The 12,627-nt window shown below is 37.7% G+C and overlaps 1 protein-coding gene across 6 annotated transcripts in view; it reads left to right on the top strand.

The window, feature by feature from the left end:
* Positions 1 to 7,461, top strand: part of CFAP91 (cilia and flagella associated protein 91) — a 106,925-nt gene extending 99,464 nt beyond the window's left edge. For 2 of the 6 annotated variants that reach the window (XM_043874951.1, XM_043874954.1), the window contains one exon: positions 5,396 to 7,457. The gene's annotated coding sequence lies outside the window, so the exon portion shown is untranslated. Of the gene's footprint in view, positions 1 to 5,395 lie in introns of all 6 variants that reach the window. The other 4 variants (XR_006335354.1, XM_043874956.1, XM_043874957.1 and 1 more) reach the window with 4 other exon arrangements.
* The last annotated feature ends 5,166 nt before the right edge of the window (positions 7,462 to 12,627 follow it).

Genomic DNA, 12,627 nt, shown 5'->3' with positions numbered 1-12,627 from the left:
TAGAAGAAAATGGAATAAACAAAAAACATTCAATACAAAAGGAGGACAGAAAGGAGAGAAAAAGGAAACAGAACCAATAAAAAGCACTGAATAAAATGATAGGTGTTTATCACTGATTTGTCATTAATTACACTAAATGTAGATAGACTAAATGCTCAAAATCAGAATTTGTCAGACTGAATTAAATGCTCAAAATCAGAATTTGTCAGACTGAATTAAAAAAACTCAATTGTATACCTAAAATTTTATGAGATATATATAAAGTCTAAATACTCAGAATGGTTACAAAAAGAGTAAAAGATACCATGAAAACATCATCCACAAGAAAGCTGATGTAACTATGTTAATAACAAATGAGGTTTTAAGCCAGAAAGCACTTATTAGAGCAAAAGAAGAACACTTCAGGTTTAATTCACTGAGAAGGCAAAGTGATTCACAATTTTAATATATCTAGTAACATGGCTTTTTTGGAGGAGGCCAAACTACAGGGAGGGAACACAGTCCCACCCATAGCAGAAAACTGGGTTAAAGGTTTACTGAGCGTGGCCTTGCCCACCAGAGTAAGACCCAGTTTTCCAGCCAGACCCTCCCATCAGGAAGCTTCTGTAAGCCTCTTATCCTCATCTGTCAGAGGGCAGGCAGAATGAAAACCACAATCACAGAAAATTAACCAAACTAATCACATGGATCACAGCCTTGTCTAACTCAATGAAACTATAAGCTATGCTGTGTAGGGCCACCCAAGACAGACGGGCCGTGGTGGAGAGTTCTGACAAAATGTGGTCCACTGGAGAAGGGAATGGCAAACCACGTCAGCATTCTTGCCCTGAGAACCCCATGAACAGTATGAAAAGGCAAAAAGATAGGACATTGAAAAATGAACTCCCCAGGTCAGTAGTTCTCAATATGCTACTGGAGAAGAGCCGAGAAATAGCTCCAGAAGGGATGAAGCGGCTGAGCCAAAGCGGAAACAGCGCCCAGCTGTGGATGTGTCTGGTGGTGGAAGCGAAGTCCGATGCTGTAAAGAGCAATACTGCGCAGGAACCCAGAATGTTAGCCATGGATCAAGGTAAGTTGGAAGTAATCAAACAGGAGATGGAAAGAGTAAACATCGACATCTTAGGAATCAGTGAACTAAAATGGACGGGAATGTGAGGATTTAATTCAAATGACTGTTACATCTACTACTGTAGGCAAGAATCCCTTAAAAGAAACGGAATAGCCCTCACAGTCAACAAAAGAGTCCAAAATGCAATACTTGGGTGTAATCACAAAAACAACAGAATGATCTCTGTTCATTTCCAGGGCAAACCATTCATTATCACAGTAATCCAAGTCTATGCCCCAACCACTAATGCTGAAGAAGCTGAAGTTGAATGGTTCTATGAAGATCTAAAAAAAAAAAAAACAATGTTGGAGAGGATGTGGAGAACCTAGAAAGCATATTGAAAAGCAGAGACATCACTTTGCCAACAAAGGTCCATCTGGTCAAAGCTATGGTTTTTCTAGTAGTCATGTATGGATGTGAAGGCTGAGTGCTGAAGAATTAATGCTTTTAAGTGTGGTGTTGGAGAAGACTCTTGAGAATCCCTTGGACTGCAAGGAGATCAAACCAGTCAATCCTAAAAGAAATCAACCCTGAATATTCATTGGAAGGACTGATGCTGAAGTTGAAGCTCCAATACTTTGGCCACCTGATGCAAAGAGCTGACTCACTGGAAAAGACCCTGATACTGGGAAAGATTGAAGGTGGGAAGAGAAGGGGACAACAGGATGAGATGATTCAATGGTATCACTGACTCAGTGGACATGAGTTTGAGTAGGCTCCAGGAGATGGTGAACAAGAAAGCTTGGTGTGCTACAGTGCACTGGGTCGCAAAGAGTCACATGACTGAACGACTGAACAACAACATGATTCTAGGAAATGTTAATCTGTATCAGGGACTGATACACTGAGCAGAGGAAAAAAAACATTAAAAAATGGAAGATTTGAGATACATAGTTAAGAAACTTAAATGGGCATTTTAGAATACTATACCCAACAACTCCAGGATGCATATTATTTTTAAGCACGCATAGAACATTTGCAAAAACTGATTATATACTGTGTCATAAAACAAGTATCAACCATTTCAAAGAGTTGAAATCATGCCCATGTGTCCTCTGATAAAAAAAGGCAATGAAACTAGAAACCAATGACAAGATAATTGTAATATGTTTGGAAATTAAGAAATGCAAATGTAAATAATCAGTTCAAAGGAAGTATAACAGAAACTAGAAAATATTTTGAGCTGAAAAATGACAAAAATGCTATGTAAATATCCAGTTTGTGAAATGCTGCTTATGTGATGCTTAGAAGGAAATTTGTAGGCTTAAAGGCATTTATTAGAACAGAAAAGATGAAAATAAGATTAAGTATCCTTTTTTAGAAGTTAGAAAAAGAAATTAGATGCAAAAAAAGTAAAAGGAAGGAAATTAAATTAACAGAAAATAGACATCTTCTGATGCTGGGAAGGATATAGTAGGTACCTGCAACAATTAGAAAAAATAATTGATATATTTTAAGTGTCATTTTTAAAAGACAGGGAAGAATTGTGGAAATAAAGGGGACTCAATGAACTAAAGGGTAGATAGGAAAGAGTTCTTCCTAAGTGATCTGTGATCACTGGCCATTTTTTTCCCCCTTGGGGCATTGGTAATGTCTAGGCATAAGACTTTACTAGGGGAAACAGAAACCAGCAAGGCTTTTAAAGAGTCTATGGTGGGGGCGGGGGGAGTATGGACTGGAATCTAGAGAAGCCCCAAATGTAAGGCCGATTTTCCCCCAGAGCTTTAGGGTTTTGGTAGACAACTCTTTTACTAATGGAAAAAAGTTTGAATCTATCATGTGTTATTTACCTAGCTGTGTTAATGTGATCCTCACACAGTCTTGAGGATTTAATCATTGTTAATTCCATGTTCCATGATTTTTTCTTTGGTCAGAAATAGCAGAATATCTTAAATTGCCCTATGACTTTGATGTTCGATGGCTTAGCAATGGTAACACTGTAGTGTGATTTTTTTGAACTCAAAACAAGATTGAGATTTTTCTAAGTAAGAAAGCTACCCTCAACCACTATCATGGAATAGTGAGTGACTTTGGAATCAGCTTTTGCTGCAGACTTGGTAGTATTTTTTTTTATGAATCCAACCTAAAATTACAAAGTAACACAGAGCTTATATGCAGAATTTATACTATGGTAAAGTCATTTCAGTGGCAACTAACATTGTCTGAATCACAAATAATGGTAAGCTACTTTATATACTTCCCTTGCTGCCAAAGCTAAAAAAATAAGGTCTCTATTCCCATGCATATTTGCAGTGAATGTATTTTCTGAACTTAAACTATAATTCCAGAAACACTTTTTGAACCTTGAAACAAGTGCAAAGGAAATTTCCATATATCAAAGTTATTTAAGTGTGTATAATGGAAGCATTATAACCTTCAATGGGAAGTGATTAATCTACATTGTAATGACATGCTAAAAGGCATTAAATATCGAGAGAAGAAGCTATTGAAATTCTATAAGTGCCTTCCAGGCAATAAATATGCACAATTAAAAGTATATGCTTGGGGCTTCCCTGGTGGCTCAGTGATAAGGAGTCTGCTTGCTAATGGAGACAGAGTTCAATCTCTGATCCAGGAAGATAAAGCTCATACACAATTACTGAGCCTGGGAGCCAAAACTGCTGAGCCCACATGCCACAACTACTGAAGCCTGCACGCTCTAGAGTCTGTTCTCCACAACAGAAGCCATGGTGATGAGAAACCCACACACCAAAAGTAGAGTATCCATTGCTCTCTGAAACTAGAGAAAAGCCCACATAGTAGTGAAGACCCAGCACAGTCAAAAATAAATAAAAATTATTTTTTTTTAAAAAGCATATGTTTATGGCTTGAGATCAGAATTGCCAGCACCTGTCTGTGAAAGACTTTTCTGAAATTGAAATACAGTTGATTTACGCACTGTGTTGGTTTCAAGCGTACAGCAAAAGGATTTGGCTTTAAAATTGTTTTCCGTTATATGTTATTGCAAGCTACTGAATGTAGTTCCCTGGCTACACAGCAAATCCTTGTTGTTTATTTATATATGGTAGTGTGTGTCTATTAATCACACGTTCCTAATTAATCCCTCCTTTGCCCTTTTCCTCTTTGGTTAAGTTTCTTTCCTATGTCTGTGAGTCTATTTCTGTTTTGTAAATAAGTTCATTTGTACTGTTTATTAGATTCCACATATAAGTGATATATATTTGTCTAAAAAACATTTTCAAAACTGAAATAGGGGAAAGTCTCATTGCACATCACCAGTAACAGATGATCATCTGCAGTCAGTTTTAATATCTGAACCCCAATTAATCAAAATGGTGTTCCCTAAATAAGAGTTTCATTCTTTTCTTCAGGAGACTTGTATTGCAAAAAAAACCCTGTAGTCAATTATTATTACTATCTTTTGAGTTTTGTCAATGAGTTTGTTTTCTTTCTTGTTATTTTAGTACCTACATAATATGCGCACTTTTGTATTTTGGCTCATAAAGTCTAAAATATTTACTGTCAGGCCCTTTGAAGAAAAAGTCTGTTAATTCCTATTCTACAGCAGATAAAAAGAATGAAGAACTAAATATAAACACATGGATGAATCTCAAAAATATAATAAGAATTGAAAAAAGCCAAATTAAGAGAAATCTACAGTATGAGACTCTATCAAGATCAACATCAGCACTAAACTACTGTATTGCAGAATAGTGATTATTTTTAGAGGACAGGGAGAGGGTTGTGATTGGGACTCAGTGGGAGCTTATGGGATTTCTTGACCTGGGTGATACCTACAGAGATTAGTAATACACATTTATTCATTAAGTTGCACATTGATTTTTTTTTATACTTTCCTTTATGTATCATATTCTATGGTTAAAAGTTAGAAATATCTATGTATATATACAAACATGTACATAGATGTATTATGCCTGCAAATACACAGAATAATCCTGGAAAGATCAACAAGATCTTGGTAAGCAACTATAACTGGGCATGTAAACTGAGGACTGGAGGTCAGACTGAAGGGAAAGAGGCTTACTTTCCTCACGTTTCTGTCCTTTTGTAGTCTCAATTTTTTTTTACAATGTGTATGTATTAATTTTTCAGTTATAACCCAGTTAATGTAAAGTTTCTTTAAGTGCTAGAATTTAGAAACTGAGACCCTGTGAGTTAGGAAATGTTTGGATCATGGGGCCCAAAAGCAGCAGAACTGAGCTATGTCTGGACTCTGTAATTGTATCACAGTAATTTTTCGGATGTGTGTTTCTAGAAAGATGACATAATCATAAACATCTGTGTGTTTGTTTTTTTTTTTAACAGACTATGATCTTTTAAAGAGAAGCTGTACAAATCATCATAGAGAATTCCAGTTGTCTGCCCTTCTTCCAAGATGTGCAGCTCTTGGGGCTTGTCAGTGTGTGATGCATGAGGAAACAGATTTCTTTTCTTTAAACTCCCAAGGATTTAACGTGATTTTCAGTAATAACAATCAAATGAAAGAGCTTTATTCTCTCTGGTATTTCCTAGATGCTCTACCTAAAGAGAAAATTTTCTCATGTCTCATTTCAACATTTCGTTCACTACAAAGATATACTGGCTTGTTGAGTCAAATATAAATCAGTAAAAAAAATGTTATTGAATATTTCTTAAGTGGTTTTGGTTTGCTGTTCAGAGTGTATTGGCATTATCTGTTAAGGTTGAAAATATGCAATCCCATGACCCAGCATTTCACTGTCCAGTAGAAATGCAGAGTATGTGCACTAACAGGTGTGACAAGACTGCCGTAGCAGTTCTATTTATGCTGGCTCAGAACTGGAAATCCAAACATTTGCCTACAGAGAAACAGAAAAATAAGCCCTAGTCTATCCATGCGATGTCATGTCAAGTTACCATTGAGCTTTAACTCTGAGAAGTATATTCATGAAACACCCATGGAGAGGGTGCTGCTGGAGAACTATCTGCCCATCCCACATGCTGACAAGAGTCGGGGTTAAATGGATCTCTCCTCATTTAAAGATCAGAAAATAGGAAAAATAATAAATAACCAAAAGCATCAACAAAAAAATCAACATGGGACTCATGTAAAGAACTTACAAAAGAAAGTGTATGTTATGTGAACACAGAATAAAAGCCTATCTTAGAAAATATCTTACTATGGAAACAAGAAAAGCTTCAGACTATCTGTTTGGTGTTTTTAACAGGATGCAAAAAGAAATGGCCCCTTAGAAAACTGAAGCAAGCATTAATAAGAACAGAGGTTAGCCCTGAATGACCAGTCCTACAAGCAACTAGAATTCTTAAAGAAGAAACCAAAACAGAAACAATCAAAGTTATAATAAAAATTTTTCTCAGCTGAAAAAAATACATGATCATACAAACCTGAAAGAGTTTTACCTTATCCGAGGAAAACTATGACTGGGGCAACATTTTAATTTTTTTGTTTTGTTTGCCTTGAGGATCACTGATCAACAGAAAAGTAGTGTACAATTAAGCGGCAATTGAATTTTATTTTGTTCCTTTAAAAATGCTAACCCTGTGTCTTTCCTGGTGGTCCAGTGGCTAAGACTCCACACTCCCAATGCAGGGGGCCTGAGTTCAATTCCTGGTCAGGGAACTAGATCCCACATGGTGAAACTAAAAGGTTCACATGCCACGATGAAAGATTCCACATGTCACAACTAAGATCTGGTGCAGCCAAATAAAAAAAAAAATTTTAATGCTGACATTAACTAGGTAAATGTATTATTCACTTTTGAAATGAAAAATCAGGAAGACAAAATGAGAAGACATGAGTTGGATGATGGGAGAGAACATGGGAGGAAGAATGTGGTACCGCAGGGAACATGAGACTTTCCATAAAGAGCCAGTAGACTTTGCAGGGAAGATGGTCTCTGTTGCAACTACTCAACTCTGCCATTTTAGGACAAAAAAGGGTAACAAATGAATGAACACTGCTGTATTCCAAAAATAAGCTTTTTATACAAAAACTGGCAGGCCAGATTTGGTTCCTGAGCCATAGTTTGCCCACCCTTGCTATGCCACAGTGAACTATAAAATCAATGCCTACTTTAATAAAGGATTTAAGCAGCTTATAATAAAGAACATAAAATGAAACTTACAATAGAATATTTTCTAAAAAATCTTTATCCTTATATTCTAAACTAAGCTTTGTGTTTAGACAAGAAAAAAACCTATAAGATATTACAAATCCTCATTAGCTAATTGAAATTTACTAAGAAAGGAAAGCTTTTTCCTGATACTGGCAACTCTGTTTTTAATGACTTAAGTCGAAACACCCCACCTTAGTCTTTGCTCTTGGAAACAAAATATCCTGAGTGATGAGCAAACCTTGTGTTTAAAGCGCTGTGAATGGAATATTACTCAGCCATTAAAAATAATTCATTTGAATCAGTTCTTATGAGATGGATGGAGCTCATTATACAGAGTGAAGTAAGCCAGAAAGATAAACACCAATACAGTATACTAACGCATATATATGGAATTTAAAAAGATGGTAACGATAACCCTATATGCAAAACAGATAAAGAGACACAGATGTACAGAACAGATTTTTAGACTCTATGGGAGAAGGTGAGGGTGAGATATTCTGAGAGAACAGCATTGAAACAAGTATACTATCAAGGGTGAAACAGACCACCAGCCCAGGTTGGATGCATGAGACAAGTGCTCAGGGCTGGTGCACTGGGAAGACCCAGAGGGATGGGATGGGGAGGGAGGCGGGAGGGGGGATTGGGATGGGGAACACATGTAAATCCATGGCTGATTCATGTCAATGTATGGCAAAAACCACTACAATATTGTAAAGTAATTAGCCTCCGACTAATAAATGGAAAAAAAATTAGAATTAAAAAAAAAAAATCATGGGATCATGACAGCTGGAGCCATGAAGTAGGTTAGGGCTGCCACACTAGTACAGTAAGTAGTGATGTACAATCACAACAAACCAATTTCTGAGATAGGAAATGGTTTTTGCATGGAAGCACAATTAGTTACAGCGAATCCGTGTGCTTCTTGACAAAGGCATTGCCTCTCTCCAAAATGCTTAAAAATAGACAAGGTACAGTCCAAGAAAGAAGTTTGTAGTGTGAGTAAAGGATCTTTTGGGGATGAGAAACTGTTGGCACAAAATTGTTGGGGAGTCCAAATTCCTGAAGCACAGAGCTCTCAGACAAATTGAATTCTGAGTATATATTAGTTTAGGGCAGCTCCCACTACTAACTCTTGTCCCTCTTAATTCTAGATCCTGGTACTCACCTGGGAGTAGAGTTGCATCTACTAAGACTTGGAGTGCTTTTATGCAGTAAGCATACCTGGAAAGTAAGCTAGTAGATTTCAGTCTCTAACCAATCAGATGAGTTTCTCCATTTCACTTGAAGAAGAGTAAGAGAGAGAATACAGACAGGCTGTCCTAAGTGGGGAAGGGGGAGGAGTGAGTGCCCCATGTTCTGTAGAATCTTAAAGTGTTCACAATAAGGGATCCCCCACTACCAGACGACAGAAGAATTTCCCAGAAAACTAAAACCATTGAAGGAGGTATCTTTATTCAGTTCAGTTGCTCAGTCGTGTCCAACTCTGTGACCCCATGCAATGCAGCATGCCAGACTTCCCTGTGCTTCACCACCTCCTACAGCTTGCTCAAACTCATGTCCATCGAGTTGGTGATGTCATCCAACCATCTCATCCTGTCATCCCCTTCTCCTCCTGCCTTCTATCTTTCCCAGCATTGGGTTTTTCTAAGGAGTCAGTTCTTCTCATCAGGTAGCTAAAGTATTGGAGCTTCAGCTTCAGCACCAGCCCTTCCAATGAATATTCAGGACTGATTTCCCTTAGGATGGACTGGTTGGATCTCCTTGTAGTCTAAGGGACTCTCAAGAGTCTTCTCCAACACCACACTTCAAAACACTTCACCATACTTCAGTGCTCAGCTTTCTTTATAGTCAACTCTCACATCCATACATGACTACTGAAGAAACCATAGCCTTGACTAGACAGACTTTTGTCGGCAAAGTAATGCTTTTTAATATGCTGTCTAAGTTGGTCACAGTTTTTCTTCCAAGGAGCAAGTGTCTTTAAATTTTATGACTGCAGTCACCATCTGCAGTGATTTTGGAGCCCAAGAAGATAAGATCTTTTATTGTAGGTATCAAATATTAAGAAAACTGGGAACAAGGGCCAGTTCTCAACTGTGGCTGCATGTTAAAATCATCTGAATCCTTTAAAAAATTGGCTCTTCAGCCTCTCTCTAGACCAATTAAGATAGATCTTTAGAAAAGGAGCAAGTCAGGGGTATCTTTACAAAAAAAAAATCTTTCTAAGTGATCTGATGTGCATTCAAGGTTTAGAATTGGAGAAGACTTTCCCAAAGACACTGTCCCTCCCCAAGCATTTACCATTCAGAGAGATTTACCATGGAAGACATGTCTTCAGTACAGGTTTCAATGATATTTTGAAGGGGAGGGCAGGAGCTGTATCTCATATGTTCATCTGTTTATATCCTGGTGCCTGGCACAATCTCTGGCACATTACTAATCTCTCAATAAGCATTTACTGCATGAAGTTCTTCATACCTAAGGTTTGTGAGTATTAGGTCGTGAAAGTCACTCAGTTGTGTCTGACTCTCCGACCCCATGGGCTATATAGTCCATGGAGTTCTCCAGGCCAGAATACTGGTGTGGGTAGCCTTTCCCTTTCTAGGGGATTTCCCCAACCCAGGTCTCCCATATTGCAGGAAGATTCTTTACCAGCTGAGCCACAAGGGAAGCCCAAGAATACTGGAGTGGGTAGCTTATCCCTCCTCCAGTGGATCTTCCTGACCCAGGAATCAAACTGGATCTCCTGCATTGCAGGCAGGTTCTTTACCAATTGAGCTATCAGGGAAGCCCAAAGCAAACATTTGTGTGGTTTTGGGAAGCATTTATGATGTCCTGGTATTTTATGGTATGAGTTTTTAAAAACGTAATTTATAACATTAATTTCAAGTAAATAATATTTAACTTTTTATGATTCAACTGGTGAATACTATCAAGAAATCAGGAAAGTCATAAAAGGAGTAAGGGATCTCTGTATTATATCCTGAAAGGGACTTATCCCATTTATCCTTGCACAAACAGCATTCAACAACCTGAGAAACCTCCAACAGAGGATTTAGAGAAGATGCAGAGATATTCTCACCATTTTTATTTTAAATAAAGGTTAAATACATTATAGTAAAACAATTACAGTCAGCTTCCAATTATGACAGAAAGAAGAGGTCAGCAATCCACTTTACTAAAAAAAAATATATATATATTGACATATATATATATATGACTGGACAAAACTGTCAAAAGCACCTATTTTAGGGTGGTAGAAATCTACCAGAGATGGACAAAAAATTGAAAACCTGCTGAAGATTCAAGTAAGAATAGCTTAAGTCTAGTACCCACCCCACCCCACCCCCAACCCCTCACTTAGCTCAGTCAGCAAAATGGTAGCCTTCTAACCCAGCAGCTTTCGGTGCCAGACTTGGAAGACTTAGATTTAGGGTAGGCAGTGGGGGTGAAATCTTGTGACTTCATATGAGAATTAGTGAACTTGGTTAGAAATGAACAGGAAAAACCCACAGCTGTGTTAGCTCAAAGATGTAGTCTCAGTTGGGATGAGTAGCAGACCAACCAGAAATTAAATGAAAGAAATCACAGAAGGGTTAAGATGAGTTCTCCATGCATCATTAGGGTGACTAGGAATACCGAAAATTAACCCAGATGTGGGAAAGAATGGAAAAACAAGACCACAACACTGGTGGGACGAATAGAAAACAAAAAACAAAATAGTACACCTAAACTCAACTATTGTTGTTGAGTCACTGAGTCATGTCCAACTCTTTCATGACCCCGTGGACTGTGTAGTCCACCAGGCTCTTCTGTCCACAGGATTTCCCAGGTAAGAATACTGGAATGGGTTGCTATTCCCTTCTCCAGGGTTTCTTCCCGTCCCAGGGATCAAATCTGCATCTTCTGCATTTCAGGTGGATTCTTTTTGCGACCCCATGGACTGTAGCCCACCAGGCTCCTCCATCCTTGGAATTTTCCAGGCAGGAGTACTGAAGTGGGTTGCCATTTCCTTCTCCAGGGGATCTTGCTGACCCAGGGATCGAACCTGGGTCTCCCACATTGCAGGCAGACGCTTTACCATCTGAGCCACCAGGGAAGCCCAAACTCAACTATAACATGCATTAAATACAAGTGGATTAAGCACTCCAAATAAAAAGCACACACTGTCAAAATGGATTTTTAAGAAAAAGAAATCCAAACCCAACTATATGATACTTAGAACTTTAAGTATAAAAAGAGAAATAATCAGAGTAAATAGATGGAAGAAGTATACCAGGAACACATTTAGCATAGGGAAACTAGACAGGTCTATTCTTATGGTTGGTAAAGAAATCTTCAAGGCAAGGAGTATTAACAAAGATTTAATAAGATGTTTTATAATGATAAAAGGATCAATTCATCAAGAAAAACAGTCTTAATTATTTATGCTCCTAATAACTAAGCTTCATGAAGCAAAGCTGACGCAAGAAAAAGACAAATCTAAAATCACAGTTGGAAATTTAACAGCTTTTTCTCAACAGATGACAGAATAATTAGACAAGGAATCAGTAAAATTATGTAAAATTTATAAATCAGTAAAATTATGAAAGATTTGAAAACACTGTCCACCACCTTGATCTAATACTAATCAGAGCACTACACCCAACCATGAAGGCTATATTCTTTCAAATGTACACAGGGCATTTACCAAGATGGGCCATAAAACAAGTCTCAATAAATGTCCAAAGAGTGACAGCTTATGGAATGTTCTCTGGCTGCAGAAATAATTAAATTAGAAATCAGGAGCCCTGACAAGTTGTTTAAAAATCCCCCAAACATTTGGAAGTTAAATAATATATTTCTAATCTTTGGTTCAGAGAACTCACACTGGAAATGAGAAAATACTTCGACCTTAATGCTTGAGAAAATACGACTTTGGGTTTTATGGGATGCACCTAAAGCAGTGCTTAGAAATGTACAACTTTATATGCTCATATTAGAAAAGAAGTTTAAAACCCAATTAACTAAGTCCCTACCTAGGGAAGACACAAAAAGAAAAGCAAAGTAAATTCAAATTAAGCCTTAGGAGGGATATTTTAAGATAAGAGCAGAAATCAATGAAACAGAAAACTTAGAAACAATAAATATTATCAGCAAAATAGAAATTTTGTTTTTGAAAAAGATTGATAATAAAGCCCTAGCTTCCTTGGTGGCTCAGATGGTAAAGAATCTGCCTGCAAGGCAGGAGACCCGGGTTCAATCCTTGGGTTGGGAATATCCCCTGGAGAAGAAAATGGCAGCCCACTCCAGTATTCTTGCTTGGGAAACACCATGGACAGAAAAGCCTGGCGGGCTGCAGTCCATGGGGTCACAAAGAGTCAGATACGACTGAGTGACTTTCACTGTAGTACTAATTTAAAGAGAGACTGTAAATGATCATTGTCAAGAATGAAGAGAAAC

The sequence above is a fragment of the Cervus elaphus genome, chromosome 19, assembly GCF_910594005.1.
Source record: "Cervus elaphus chromosome 19, mCerEla1.1, whole genome shotgun sequence".
NCBI lineage: Eukaryota > Metazoa > Chordata > Mammalia > Artiodactyla > Cervidae > Cervus > Cervus elaphus.
This window is presented reverse-complemented; position numbering and strand designations above follow the sequence as displayed.